Here is a 15734-nt window from a genome sequence, read left to right as displayed (position 1 = left end):
TTGTGTTTTTTTCTTTTTTGTTTGTTTCAGTAGCACTGATTCCTGCTTTAATCGTTATTATTTTCTGTCTTCTGCTTGTTTTGGATTTTATTTCCTGTTCTTCTTCCAAATCTTAGAGGTGTAAGGATAAGTTGTATATCTGAGACCTTTCTTCCATGTTTAGGAATGCCTGGATTGATATGTACTTACTCTTATAACCATATTTGCTGCATCCCAGTGTTTTTGGGCTATGGTGTTGTTATGTTTATTAGCTTCCATGTACTTTTTAATTTCCTCTTTAGCTTCTTGGTTAGCCCATTCATTCTTTAGTAGGATATTCTTTCATCTCCAAGTATTTTATTTATTTATTTATTTATTTATTTATTTATGTATTTTATTTTTGAATGTTTATAAACATTAAAACAGAAGAGAGAGACACAGAACAAGAGTGGGGGAGTAGCAGAGAGAGGGAAAGACATACAGAACTTTAAGCAGGTTCCAGGCTTCGAGCTGTCATCACAGAGCCTGATGCAGGGCTCGAACTCACAAACTAAGAGATCATGACCCTAGCCACAGTCAGACGCTCAGCCAACTGAGCCACCCAGGAGCCCCTCATCTTCAAGCATGTGTTATCTTTCCTAATTCTTTTCTTGTGTTTATTTTGAGTTCCATAGCTTTGTGGTCTGAAAATATGTATGATCTTGATCTTTTTATACTTGTTGAGGGCTGATTATGTCTCAGTATATAATTTATTCTGGAGAAAGTTCCATGTGCACTTGAGAAGAATGTGTATTCTGCTGTTTTCGGATAAAATTTTATGAATATATGTTAAGTACATCCAGTCCAGTGTGTCATTCAAACCTGTTGTTTCCTTGTTGATTTTCTGTTTAGATGATCTGTTCACTAATGTAAGTGTGGTGTTGAAACCCTCTATGATTATGGTATTATTATTAATCAGTTTCTTTATGTTTGTGATTAATTGATTTATATATTTGTATGCTTCTATATTTGGAGCATAATTATTTATAATTGTTAGATCTTCTTGGTGGATAGACTTCTAATTTATGATATAATGCCCTTCTTCATCTCTTGTTACAATCTTCATGTTAAAATCTAGATTGTCTGATATAAGTATAACTATTCCAGCTTACTTTTGGCAACCATTAGCATTATAGATGGCTCTCCATCCCCTTACTTTCAATCTGAAGGTATCTTAAGTCTAAAATGGGTGTCTTATAAACAGTATATAGATGGATCTTGTTTTCTTATCCATTCTTTTACCTGTTGATTGGAGCATTTAGTCCATTGATGTTTAGTACTGAAAGATATGAATTTATTGACATTATGTTGCCTGTAGAGTTAGAGTTTCTGGTGGCATTCTCTGGTCCTTTCTAGTCTTTGCTGCTTTTGTTTTTTATTTGTTTTGTTTTGTTTTGTTTTGTTTTTTGGTCTTTTCTCCCCTCAGCTAGTTCCCCTTAAAATTTCTTGCAGAGCTGGCTTAGTGGTCACTAACTCCTTTAATTTTTGTTTGGGAAACTTTATTTCTCCTTCTATTTTGAATGACAGCCTTTCTGGATAAAGAATTCTTGACTACATATTTTTTTCTGATTCAGCACATTGAATATATCCTGCCACTCCTCTCTGGCCTGCCAAGTTTCTGTGGCTATATCTGCTGCAATACTGATATGACTTCCCTTGTAGGTTAAGTACTTTTTTCCCTTGCTGGTTTCATGAATCTTTCCTTTCTTGAGTATTTTGTGAATTTTGACTATCATATGCTTGTTGATGGTCGGTTTTTGTTGAATCTAATGGAAGTCCTCTGTGCTTCCTGAATTTTGATGTCTGTATCTTTCTCCAGGTTAGGAAAGCTTTCTGGCATGATTTGCTCAAATAAATCTTCAACCCCCTTCTCTCTCTCTTCATCTTCTAGAACCCCTATGATTCTGATGTTATTCTTTTTTAATGAGTCATTGAGTTCTCCACATTTTATGTCATGCTCTTTGCCTTAGTCTTCCCTTTTTCTGCTTCATTATTCTCCATAAGTTTGTCCTCTATGTCGCTGATTCACTGCTCAGCTTTATCCTTCCTTGATGCTGTGTCATCCATTCAAGATTGCAGCTCAATTATAGAATTTTTAATTTATCCTTACTAGGTTAGTTCTTTTATGTCCACAGAAAGGGATTCTAGTCTATTTTCACCCCAGGTAATATTCTTATTGCTGTGAGTCTAATTTCTGGTTCAGACATCTTGCTTGTGTCTGTATTGATTAAGTCCCTAGCTGTCATTTCTTCCTGTTCTTTCTTTTGTGGTGAATTCCTTTGTTTCATCACTTTGAAGGAAGAAAAGAAATTAATAGAGAAAAATAATAATAATTAAATAATTTAAAAGAACACAAAAAGTAAAATAAAAGATGCTAGATTCTATGTGTGTTTTGGTCTGGTTGTTGAAAAAACTTGATAGGTTAGAGAAAAAAAGGAAAGATAAGAAAATTAAAAAAGGAAAAAGAAATAGATAAAAACGGGAGACCTTTGAGAAATTGAAAAAATGAATGCAATAAAACAGAATAAAATAAAATGGTTGAAGCAGAATCGAGTTCAAAAAATTCCCAAAAATAAAAAAATAGTCAAAAAATGAAAAATCTTTTTTATAAAAATGGAAAATAAATTTTGTTTCTCATTCTGTATTCAAGAATAAGAAAAGAAATAAACTGAATATATGAACCAGCAACAGAGTGAAAAATGACTGAAATTACATCTAGTTTCTCCTAGAAGTCAAACTATGAAATACTTTATAGTCCATGAACTAAGCAGGCAAAGAGTCTTGTGGTGTTCCTCAAAAGCATGGTTGGCCCAGTTGGGCAGGGCATAGTGAAATGTCTGTGTTCTTCACTAGATGGCGATGTTTAGCTTACTGGGGTGAATTGTTGTGGTGCCGTGTAGTATGCGTGTGTATGCATGGGACGGGTGAAAATGGCGTCACCCAGTCTCTACTATCAGAACTCTGTTCTTACTGCCGACCATCAATCAAGTACTCCTCCTTTGTCAATCTCTACTTCTGCATTGTTCATGACCTAGTCGTGAGGCTCCCAGTGGCACCTCCCTCCTGTGAGATTTATCTCAGATGGGGCTATGTTACCCATCCTTTCACTTCTGAGGGACTTCAGCTTTGACTCATTCTGTACCTCTGGGGGAGGGCCTTGCTGAGCAATGGCCAGGTGCTGGCCCACCCCCAGTAACATTCATGAGACCATGCCACTGTTGATCCCCAGAGACTGGATGGGTGGCAGCCTGCCCCAGAAAATGTTGGCATGATCGTGTAGCAGCAGTATTTCAGAAACTAGGGCAAATCACAACACACATCTTAATCTTCACCCTTAATGTTTTTGTTCCTATACCAGTGAATGTACCGGGGCCCACTGGGACCTTTGTGAAGTGACCCCACCACCTCTACCAAATGTCCTCCCACCAGGGGAACCTCTTCTCTCCTTGTGGTCCTTGGACCCCTCTGACCTCACTTTCTGCTCCCAGGGATTTGCCCTACCCACAAGAACACTGCCAGGTATTGAGCTGAAGAGTTTCAGACTCTGTGCTTTCCTCTTTATAGAGTCTTAATGGAATTTAAACCCCCTCCTTTCTCCTTTCTCCCTCTTTGGTTCAGTTCCTTGTGGTTGTTATCACTCTGACTTTTTCTCTCCAGCTGCTTTCAGTTGGGGGGGGGGGGGGAGTTGCTTTTCCTGTACTCTTCCCCAATCTCCATCCTCTCTCTGCTAGTAAAAACAGCTCCCTACACTCCTCTCTCTCCCCCAGTTCACCTCTCTGTGCAACGTACATGCAGACTTTTGTGTTAATCCTCAAATTAGTTTTCCAGGTGTGCAAGATTTCTTAGTGTTGATTCGGCTATATGTCAGGGACGAGAGATGCAGAAAAACTTCCATGCTCTTCTGCCATCTTGGTCCCCTACTGGCTTCAAATCTTCTTACACATATTTGACTATCATCCAACAATTAGACTTCATACCGATAATATCCTTTTTAAATAAATGTCATTTTTGTTTCAATAGGTTTTTTATTCAAAGGCTCCACAAGATACAGCTTTATAAATTCCCTTGTCTATCCTTGCTCTCACTACTGGATATAGCAAATTATTAGCAAATGAAACTCTGCCTCTCTGACCTCAGACTTCCAAGCCAGTGATCCCAGAATGTGCCCAGCAAAGTGTTCCCTGATTGCTGGAAGTGGGGATTATTTTTAAATATGCTTGTAAAAATTTTTATTGGGTATGTACTTTAACATATAAAATATACTCATTTAAAGTGTATTACAATTTAATGATGACTAATGTTATTGAGTGGTGTAACCATCACCATAAATTAGTTTTAGAACATTTTTATTACTCTGATAAGATCACTTTTGCCCATTTATAGTCAATCCCTGTTCTTTTTTCCAGCTTCAGGCAACCGTTAATCTGCTTTCTGTAAATATTTGCCTTTTTGTGGAAATTTCATAAAAAAATAGAACCATAAAATACGTGGTGTCTTATTCCTGGCTTCTTTTACTTAGTATAATGTTATGAAGTTCATCCATGACATAACCTATGTCAGCAGTTTTTACTGATGAATGGTATTTCATTGTATGAATATGACACATTTTGTCTTTCGTCTATTTTGTCTTTGCAGTTGATGGACAGTTTTTCAGTTTTCAGATATGATGAATTAGAAAACTGTGAACATATCCTCTCGGTTCTCTTGTGCAGATAATTTAGGAGTGAGATTTCTCAGTCATATGGTAGGGTAATGTTGAACTTCTTGAGAAATTGCCAATCATTGTCCAAAGTGGTTGCAGCAGTTTTATCCTGACCAATGTGTTTCCCCATGTTTCCATCAGCATTTGTTATTATCTGTCTTTTAGACATCCTTGTAGATGTGAAATGGTATCTTACTGTGGTTTTAAATTGCACTTTTGTGGACAGGGAAATGGGAGTAGGCCAAGTTCAGCATCAAATACCCTTCTGCTTTTACTAAAGGTCAGTAGTTTTTTTCTTGAATAATCACTCTTTAGATTGTTGTAAGCCTTGGTTAATTTCTAGAGTTCTTTTGGGGGGAGCGGGCAGAGAGAGCGAGAGAGTGAGAGAGAGAATCCCCAGCAGGTTCCATGCTGTCATCACAGAGCCCAGTATGGGGCTTAATCTCACTAACTATTAGATCATGACTTGTGCCAAAATCAACAGTTGGATACTTAACTGACTGAGCCACCCAAGCGCCCCAATTTCTAGAGTTCTGAAAAAATTGATTTGCTGATACCATGTTGCTTTTGTGGAGATATACCAGGGTTTTCACTCTACTGTACCAGAAGTCCTGTCTCATCTCTTAAATATTGTTGTGAGGCATTTTAACCTTACAAAATCTATCCTTAGTTAGAGATTCCTTAATTCTCCCACATATTTTCTCTCTTTTTTATCATTTAACTTCTCAAAATTGAAATTTCTCTTCATTAGGAATTTATTTTTATAGAAGTATTTTCTAGCCAATTTTCTAGCCACCATGTGTTAAATAATAGTTCTCTTCTCCACAGGCTTGTCATTGCTGTTTATCAGATATAAGTATTTTTGCAGTTTACATTTTTGTTAAAAATGATACATTAATCTATACATTTATTTCATGTTTTATTTATTTCTGAGAGAGAGAGACAGCGTGAGCAGGGGAGGGTCAGAGAGAAAGGGAGACACAGAATCTGAAACAGGCTCTAGGCTCTGAGCTAGCTGTCAGCACAGAGCCCAATGCAGGGCTCGAACCCATGAACCATGAGATCATGACCTGAACCAAACTCGGATGCTTAACTGACTGAGCCATCCAGGTGTCCCTACACATTCTTTTTTTAAAACACAGAAAAGTTAGCACAGAAAATCAGCCCAGTGAAATGTTTAAATGCCACTGAAATACTGCTATCTATTAATATTACTTAATTAATTAAGTAATTAACATTACTTAATTCTCTAATTATGTTTCTAAAGTTGCATGTAGGTGTAATTTTTACATGATTTCACTGGCTATTGAATGGAGAAACATTCAGTTATCACATGCAAACCTTTCTAACTTTCTGTTACTGATAAAATGCCATGATGATGATAGTAATAAAGATAGTATCAAAGACTTATATTATGCCTGTTACATACCAGGTCCTGTTCTAAGGACACATATATATATTAACTCATTTAATTTTTATATCTACTCTCTGAGGTAGGAAGTACCATGATCTCCATTTTACAGGTTAAAAAACTGAGGCACAGAAGTGTTAAATAACTTGTCTACAGTCACTCAGACAGAAAATACTGGATCTGGGTTTTAGCTCCAGAATCTTTATTGTCAAATTCTATTGCTTACTTGATTAGAGGAGTTAACTAGGGCCCAAAGGGATTAAAAGGGTTGTTCAACCAGTTATTGGTAAAACTGAGACTTTAGTCTACTCAGATTCTGAAGGTGACGGAGGGCAACTATTGGGCAACTTACATACCCATAGGTTTAAGATGGTTTTTACTGGGAAGAGAGTTTGGGGAAGAAGATATTCCTACTGTCCAGATTATCTGGACTTAAGCTATTTTCCAGAGATCACTTTCTTCCTACTTGCCTATTAGGGATAATGATAGACAGTTCAGACATACCCAGCTAGGATATTGCTGGAGCAACAGAAGTTTGAATTCCAAGATGAGATGTTAAAACATCCCACTTCAGTGGCAATTTGCCTATGGCAACATCCTAGCTATAGAGGCAGGACCACTCCCAGCCTTCAAAGAGATGCTAGGAAAAGGACATCTCTGTCTTTCGAGATAAACTGGCAGCCCAGTTAGATGGATATGATACCCTAGAGTCTAGATACATTGATTGCTCTTACATCCTGAGAAGTCTATGCATGGTGGCAGCTTGCACATTGATCATGTCACACATATTGGCTAGTTCAGATACACAGACTTTTCTAGATTATCCTAAGATGACTACCCCAGGTAGGACACTCCTTCTCCCTCCTCAGATCTCAAGAAGACTCCTGACCATCTATTCCAGGCAGCATGCAAAGTGGGAAGAAGCCCAGCTGAGATCTCTTCAAATATTCTCTTTTATCTTCTTTCATCTGCAAGAAACTTTTATGTTCATTTCCCCAAACTTTGTCTGGGCATAGTTTTTATGTGATCACTCCAACCAGTGAATACATCCCTACTAGTTTTAAAATGTTAACATTGACAGGTGACAGGCAGTGACAGTTTATAAGAACTTTCTATGTTTCTAAGCATTTGCTTACTTTAACTAGCGAATATAAACTTGGAATTTCCTTAACAGGTAATGTTAAACATATGTCACTGATTTTTGAAGTCAATATAATGAATAAAAGTAGTTAGGAAAATCATATGCACCTTACAGTGTCAAAGGGAAATACTTTGGAAATATCTGCTTATGCCTACTGTAAAACATGTTTAATTGTAGAAAATTATATGTTACTATTTTAAGAATTTTATTATTGAGCTTATTTAATGGTAACTATGGAATAAATGTTCCATTATATTTACCATCATACGTATGAGTAAGTAAATTATACATGATTAACATCATACTACATAATATCACTATTAGAATGATATGTATTATATATAAGCTAACTTTGTTATAGGAGACATAAGTGAAGTTATTACTTACCCAGTTATAATAATATGTCACTGGACTTTAGAATTTGGTAGCAAACTTTAGTGAAAGAATTAGAAACAACAACTAAGTTAAGGAAATTGTTTCCTTTGGTTCATGAGCCAAATTACACTGTAAAAGTATGGTATACCCTGCCCATACATGTAGATTCAATCATGTGACCATTCCTTCCAGAAGGCTTGTTTCCAGTGACAATTCTTAACAGAGACTTTATGATGAATTGCATTTTGCCCTATTGATTATCTAGGAGAGTCCAACAGAACATAGTTTGAGTTTTCAATTGTGATTCCTATCCAGTAACATAATCAAGTCAGTTTTTTAGAAAGGATTCAGGTAGTTTTTCTTTATCTTTTGAAAGAACATTAAATAGATCTTCCCATATATGTCCTCTGTTTTCTATAGATTGTTATAATAAATAATTTTAAGATGTTTATTTTCCTAAATCTAAAAAGAAAATTCTCTCTTCCATGTTATGGAGTTGTCGATAAGCCTTGTGCTGAGTTTTGGCATCCAGATGGATTTCCTTATGCATGATGGGGCAGATTCCTATGCCAGAGTGAAGATTCACCAACAAATAACTGAGAGAGAAAAAAAGGATGCATAAGCAGATATCTAGTTATAGGTGTTTGCTTTTGTTATTGTCTTAAGATGTAAGAGAAGTGGCAAATGTCAATTCAATGTTAGAAAAACATTATAAAAATGACAGAAACATTTAAAAATCATGGTGGTCTAAGTTTGTTGAAAACAACAATGAATGGTTTTTAAAATTTGGCCCCAACAACAGCAGGACCTTTCAAGAAATTGTTCCCCTTCACTGAAGTTATAAAATTTGTGGATATAGAGTTAATTATGGTATTCCTTTGTTACTCCTTTAATATCCATAGAATCAGTATTAATGGCCCCTCTTTCATTTCATAAACTAGTAATTTGTATCTTTTGTCTTTTTTTCTTGGTTTGCCTGACTAGAGGTTTATATATTTTATTGATCTTTTAAAAGAACTAGTTTTTTATTTCATTGGTTTTATCTAATTATTTCCTGCTTTTAATTTAATTTGTTTCTGTTCTTATTTTTATCACTTCTTATTTTCTGCTTACTTTGGATTTAATTTGTTCTTCCTCCTTGAGTTCCCTAACTTGGAAGCTTAGGTTTTTGAATTCTTCTCTTCTAATACATACATTCAATGTCATAAATTTCTTTCTGGCCATTGTTATCACTGTATCCTATAACTTCTGATATGTTATATTTTTGTTTTTGTTTAGTTCAAAGTATATTTTAATTTCTCTTGAGATTTATTTGAATAATGTCTTATTTAGAAGTATGTTATCTAATCTCCAAATATTTGGGGAATTTCCAGTTATCATTCTGTTATTTATATTTATTTTTAGTTTAATTCCATTGGGAATTGTGAACTTACTTTATATGATTTCTCTTCTTTTAAATTTGTTAAGGTGTGTTACTTGGTCCAGAATATGGTCTACATGGGTCAGTGTTCCATATGAGCTTGAGAAGAATGTGCATTCTGATGTTGGATGAAATATTTTATAAATGTCAATAGATTCAGTTGATTGATGGTGCTGTTCAGTTCAACTATGTGCCTACTGATTTTCTGCCCACCGGAGCTATTGATTATCAATTGAGAGATGTTGACGGTTTTAACAATAGTAGTGGATATGTCTATTTCTCCTTGATGTTCAGTCAGTTTTTGTTTTGAATATTTTGACATCCTCTTGTTAGGCATGTAAACATTAAAGATTGTTACCTCTTCTTGGAGATTGTATGTTTCTTGGAGAACTTTATGTTTAGGTGATGTCCTCTTTATCCCTGATGATTTTTCTTGCTCTGAGTATGCTTTATCTGAAATGACTATCATTGCTCTCACTTTATTTTGATTACTGCTAGCCTGGTATATTTTTCAATATTCCCTTATTTTTTAACATACTTAAATCTCAAATTATATGATATTTGTTACTGTTTTCTTTCATTGGTCTTGTTCTGGCTTTGTTTTGTCCTTTACAATCCTCCCCCCTTTTCTGGTTTAGTTCAGCATTTAATATGACTCCATTTCTCACTTCTGTTAGCAAAACACTTATATTCCTTTAAAAAAATTTTAGAGAATGCCTAGAGTTTTAGCACATATTTATAAGTAACTGAAGTTCATGTTCACGCAGTGCTGTAATGCTACACTGATAGTGCAGATTTCTTATAATAGCATCCCCAGTTCATCCCTGTCATCCCTAGTAATATCACTGTTACTTATTTCACTTATCCATAAGCTATAATTAACAAATATACTGTTGCTATTATTATTTTAAGTAAACTGGTGTCTCTTAGATCAATTAGAGATAATACAAATGAAATGTTTTCTTTTACCTACATTTATTTCCTTTTCTCATGCTCTTCCTTTCTTCTTATAGATCTGAGTTTCTGACCTATATCATTTCTCATCTCTCTGAAAAACGCTTAACGTTTTTTGCAAAGCAGGTCTACTGTCAACAAATGTCCTCAATTTTTGTTTGTCTAAGAAAGTCTTTATTTCTTCCTCAGTTGTGAATGACATTATTTCTGGTAAAATAGTTTTATTTGAGGCCAGACCTTTGTTATAAAGGACAGAACTCTAAGCAGATCTCCAATTCGTTAATCCCCATCCCATGCCTCCCTGCCAGAAACATGACAGAATTTTTCTCTGATTTTCATCTTGAGGAATTTGACTCCTGGGGGTAAAACTCAGAATGTACAGCAGCCCTTTTCAGGCTTAGCCCAGGAGTTTGTAATCTCTCAAGGTAGTCCAAGAGCAGTCACTAGCAATTAGTCACTTATACTTGTGTTTATTTTTTTTTAAATATCTTACTGTAGAAAGAGCATTGAAAATGAGATTTCTTCTTAAGAAATTAAGTGTATAATATATCATTGTTGACTCTAGGCAAAATGTTGTGCACATAAATATTACAACCTGTTGCTGTTGCCTGTGGCTGTTTCTGCTCTTGGGAAACTGTGAACTGTATATTCCCTTGTCTCTAGTTTTCAGGGCAGTGGTTTGCCCTGTGACTTCAATTCTCTGGTGACTCTAAGTAGAGTTGTGGTGGTTGTTTTTACTGAAGTTAGTTGACACACAATGTTACATAAGTTCCAGGTGTGCAACATACTAATTCAACAAGTCTGTGCATTATGCTGTGCGCACAGCAAGCACAGCTACCATCTGTCACTATACAACACTGTTACAGTACTACCGACTGTACTTCCTATGTTGTGCTTTGTATCCTTGTGACTTACTCATTTCATAACTGGAAGTCTGTACCTCCCACTCCCCTTTACCTACCCTCTTCCCTGTGGCCTAAATATAGAGTTTTTAATCTTCAGTTAGTTCAGCTTTTTTCTTGTTGTGAGAATGGGATTGATGAATTTCAACCTCGTTATGTGTTAGGCAGGAAGTTGAGACTATTTGTTTATTTGTAAAACACCAATGCCATCATTTAAAAAAGTTACAGGAAGAAATATTTGCTAATTTAACCTTTTGGTCCCTTCCCAGAAGTAACTGTGACATTGCTGACCCTAACCTGATCTTTCTGCTCCCAGAAAAAAGTGGTGGTTACAAAATCTCCAGCACTACTTTATTTTCTAGAATCTTCTAAACTTTTGTGTCCAAGGAAATGGCTCACAGCAAAGAACCATGCTTCCCCACATGATTTGGATGAAATTCACAGTTTATTCTTTTTTTTTGTGACTCCCTGAAGATTCACAGATAACCCCTTCCTTATTTCAAGGTCAGATACAGACCTTTGAAATTCCCATTTTTTGTCTCAAACGATTAGCAGAAATGTTTATTTCCTCATACTAGCTAGACAAAAAGATAAATATATCTTATTCAGCTGACTGACTGAGACCTCTCCTTGGTTATAAGAACAATCTTTATTATATAATTATCTTACCTAGAAACTGTTTATCCCTGCTTATATATGTTCAAAGCAAACCACCCAGCTAAGAAACTCTGATATTGAGATCTTGGGTGCTCTCCTTACTGGAATGCCTGAATAGAATCATTTTCCTTACTTGTCTGGATTTTTGTCTTTGACACACCTCCTAGCAAGTTTATACTTATTTCCACCTGCTGTATGAAATAGTTTTAAAGACTTTATCATTTTAATTTGTTATGAATTTTTCAACCTCAAACTCTAAATGGTAACTTCAAGACATAATAAAATGATTTGGCATTTGCTCATATTATCCCATGCCCAATACAATCAATCATGCATTATTAGTTGCAAGAAGAAAGTCATTTTTTAAATGTCAGTTTGTATAAATCTGTGAAATTATAAAAAACAAACTATTTTTCAAAATATAATTTTTATTTTGGTAACTTCCATGGAAAATTATTATATTAATAAGATTTTTTTCCAACATTTTGACATTTTTAGAGTTCCACATAATCTTGTTTTGTTATACAAATCAAACCCTAATACCATACTGACAGAGTCTGAAATAAATGCAAATAAACTATATACACATATATATATACACACATAATGCTGTGATGCTACACTGATAGTGCAGATTTCTTATAATAGCACCCCCCAGTTCATCGCTGTTATCCCTAGTAATGTCACTGTTACTTATTTCACTTATCCATAAGCTATAATCAACAAATATACTGTTGCTATTATTATTTTAAGTAAACTCGTGTCTATTAGATCAACTAGAGATGATACAAATAAAATGTTTTATTTTACCTTCATATATATTTTACCTTCATTTATTTCCTTTTTTCATGTGCATATATATATATATATATATATATACATATATATATATATTCTAACTCTAATCAAATGTACTTTCAAGATCCTACTAAATGATGTTTCTTGCAGTCTTCTATTCTGAGAACCACAGATTTTGATAGTCAAATTCAATTACATCCTATCCTTGGCAACATACATTCTTCTAACCGGATGTTAAAAATGAAAACCTTTCTGTTTTAGTTCTGGCTGAGACTTCAGATTCCAAGAAGAAAACAATAGCAAGCAAGTGCTTCCACATTCCACACTGAGGTAATACACTGCCTACTTTGGACTAGCAAAGAAAACAGTAAGGAAAGAAAAATGAAAATTTTTTTCAAGCTCTAGTTAAATATTCATCAGCATATACACGTTTTGAGGTTGAAAAAACTAAGAGATTTTTTTTTTTTCATTTTGGATAAAGCTGTTGAACTGCTATGGCATTCCACTCTTCCTCACCTTCCCACCCCACCCCACCCCTGTAGTTTCCCCCTACTCAAAGGGTGAGAAAAGCAAGGATGGTACTTTATTCTTAACTGAAGTCACTCACAGAGTTTTAATCAAATCATTTGGAGACCTTGATATATATGCTCTGGAGTGACAAAATAGCATGCAAGCATCTGAGGAACCCCTGAGACACAGAGAGATGAAGTAGCTATCACACATGTCCTACAATGATAAGTGAATGTTTTCTGCAATCTACGCTGTGCCAAACGTGAAAAAAAACTGGCTAGGAATCAATTTATTTATTATTTATTTATTTTTTTTTTAATTTTATTTATTTCTAGGAGAGAGAGACAGCGTGAAGAGGGGAGGGTCAGAGAGAGAGGGAGACACAGACTCAGAAATAGTCTCCAGGCTCTGAGCTGGCAGTCAGCACAGAGCCCGATGCGGGGCTCGAACCCATGAACCGCGAGATCATGACCTAAGCGAAAGTCGGACGCTCAACCGACTAAGCCACCCAGGTGCCCCAGTAATCAATTTAAAGAGGACCATTTGCAGAAATGATATTACTCCAACCAAATGGGTACACATTCAGAAGTCCAAGGATGAGGGAGGAATTGTGAGTTGGGGTGCAAAGGACAAATGAAAAGATATTACCACTCAAGTAACTGGAAGTACAATAGAACCTCCCATGAGAGAAGAGTCAAATTTAAATATTTGCTAAAGCAAAATCACAATTGTGCTAGATAAGTAAAACCATTCCTTCCCCTACCTCTCTTTTCTTCCAACTTTTCTCACCCTGAATAGGATAGAAATGTGAGTTAGCAAGCTAAGGGTAGGTAAGAGAGAGGAAAAGAGAAGGTGAAGGCACATTCCCTTTTTTACTGCAGACTCCATACCTGAACAGACTGACTCTAAATGAAATTGGGTTTTGACAATGAGATGAGTCTGGACATTGTAACTACTAAATAAGACCAGATAAAGCCATGAAAGATCCCTTAGATATCACTAAAGAACAGGACATAACTAGTCCCATGGAAGAGTTTTTGGACAGGTAAAGGGGAAATAGAAGACAATTGTTTTCTGCCTGTACCATATGGAGACATCGTTTTAGTGAAAAGTTAGAGGAAGCTGCTGGTGTTTAGCACCATCCAAAATCAGGGGCCATTTTAATCATAAACTCCCTTCATGAACATATCCATTAACATCAAGACACAATTTTTTTTAAAGTGTTTTAAAGATTATTTATTTATTTTGAGAGAAAGAACACAAGCAGGGGAGAGGCAGGGAGAAGGAAAGACAGAATCCCAAGTGGGCTCTGCACCATCAGCACAGAGCCTGATGCAGGGCTCAAGTTCACAAACCATGAGATCATAACCTGAGCCAAGATCAAGACTCAGGTGCTTGCTTAACTAATTGTGCCACCCAGGCACCATATCAAGAGACAGTTTAAGTTTCATATTTCTTATAACTGCCCCAGTACTCAGTGATCATCAAATTTTAGAACTTTTATAACAGATTTTTCCTCCACTTTCTACTTGAATTTAGTGTCAAATATCTTACGTTGATTTTGTTTTACTGCTTTATTGAGATACAGTTGACCTACGTAATTTAGTGTTTAATACCTATTAAGCTAAGTACATCTATATATCTGAGGGCCCATTATCATAGGTAAGATAATGAACTTATTAGTTAATCCTAAATATTTTTCCATTAGCCTTTGTAATTCTTTCTTCTCACTTCCTTGCACCATACCCCATCCCCAGGCAAACACTGATCTACTTCTATCACTGTAGATTACTATACATTTTTTAGAATTTTATAGAAATGGAGAGAGAGAGAGCGAGCAAGCAAGCTGGAGACCTAGTGGTGTAGATTCCAGTCCAGTTCTAAAGACCTGAGTAACAGGAGCACTTAGGGAAGGAGATCAATGTTCTACCTTAAAGATGCATATTTTTTGTTCCATTCAAGTCTTCAGTGGATTGGATGATATCTACATTGTGCAAGAACTTCTGCTTTCCTCAGTCCACTAGTTTAAATGAGAATTTCTTCTACAAACACCGTCACAAACAGACCCATAAATAATATTTAATTAGCTACCTGGGCATCCCATGGCCTAATCGAGTTGACACATAAAATTAACCATCACAGGAATCATTCACTATGAGCCCCTTTTTATCTGACATCTTATACTCCAAATAATTATTTTGGTATTCGTCCATGTTGCAGGTTTTAATTCCATCGCATACATATTCTACAATTTATTCACTCACCTTTTAATGGGCATTTGAGTTGTTTTCAATTTACTACCTTGACTAAAGATGCTGTGAATATTTGTGTGCAATCTTTATGTGAACATATGCTTTTTTCTCTTGCCTAAATATCTAATTGTTACATAGCTAGATTATAACATAAGTATGGATTTAACTTTCTAAGAAAGCTTCTATACAGTTTTATAAAGTGGCTATACATCTTTTATATTTTCTCCTGCAGTGCATGAGACTTCTAGTTATTTCACTTTCTTACCAATGTTTGTTATCTTACTTTCTAACTTTATCCATTCTGTAGGTATATGATGGTGTCTCATTGTAATGTTAATTTGAATTTCCTTACTGACTCAAGATGTGCATCTTTTCATATGCTTAGTTTCCACCATTTAGAATTACAGCTAATAACCCCAAAAGGTTATAAAATGGAATCATAAAAAAATCAACCCAAAAGAAGCAAAACAAAAGAAAAAAAGAAAAAAATGAACAGATAGAAAACAAATAACAAGGAGATCATTTAATCAATAATATCAATAATCACATGTAATATAAATGGTCTAAACACTCCAATTAAAAGAGATTGTTAGA

The 15734-nt window shown here is 35.3% G+C and overlaps 1 long non-coding RNA gene across 1 annotated transcript in view; it reads left to right on the top strand.

Annotated features, from left to right (window-relative positions):
* The window catches only part of LOC120220361, a 31054-nt gene that overhangs the window by 12972 nt on the left and 2348 nt on the right, over positions 1-15734 (top strand). Inside the window, exon 2 of the long non-coding RNA XR_005525550.1 lies at positions 12640-12708. This is a non-coding gene — a long non-coding RNA (uncharacterized LOC120220361). The remainder of the gene's footprint in view (positions 1-12639; positions 12709-15734) is intronic.

The sequence above is a fragment of the Hyaena hyaena genome, unplaced genomic scaffold (genome assembly GCF_003009895.1).
Source record: "Hyaena hyaena isolate Hyena2069 unplaced genomic scaffold, ASM300989v1 scaffold_690, whole genome shotgun sequence".
Taxonomy (NCBI): Eukaryota; Metazoa; Chordata; class Mammalia; order Carnivora; family Hyaenidae; genus Hyaena; species Hyaena hyaena.
Note: the sequence above shows the minus strand (reverse complement) of the source record. Positions and strands in the feature narration are given on the sequence as shown.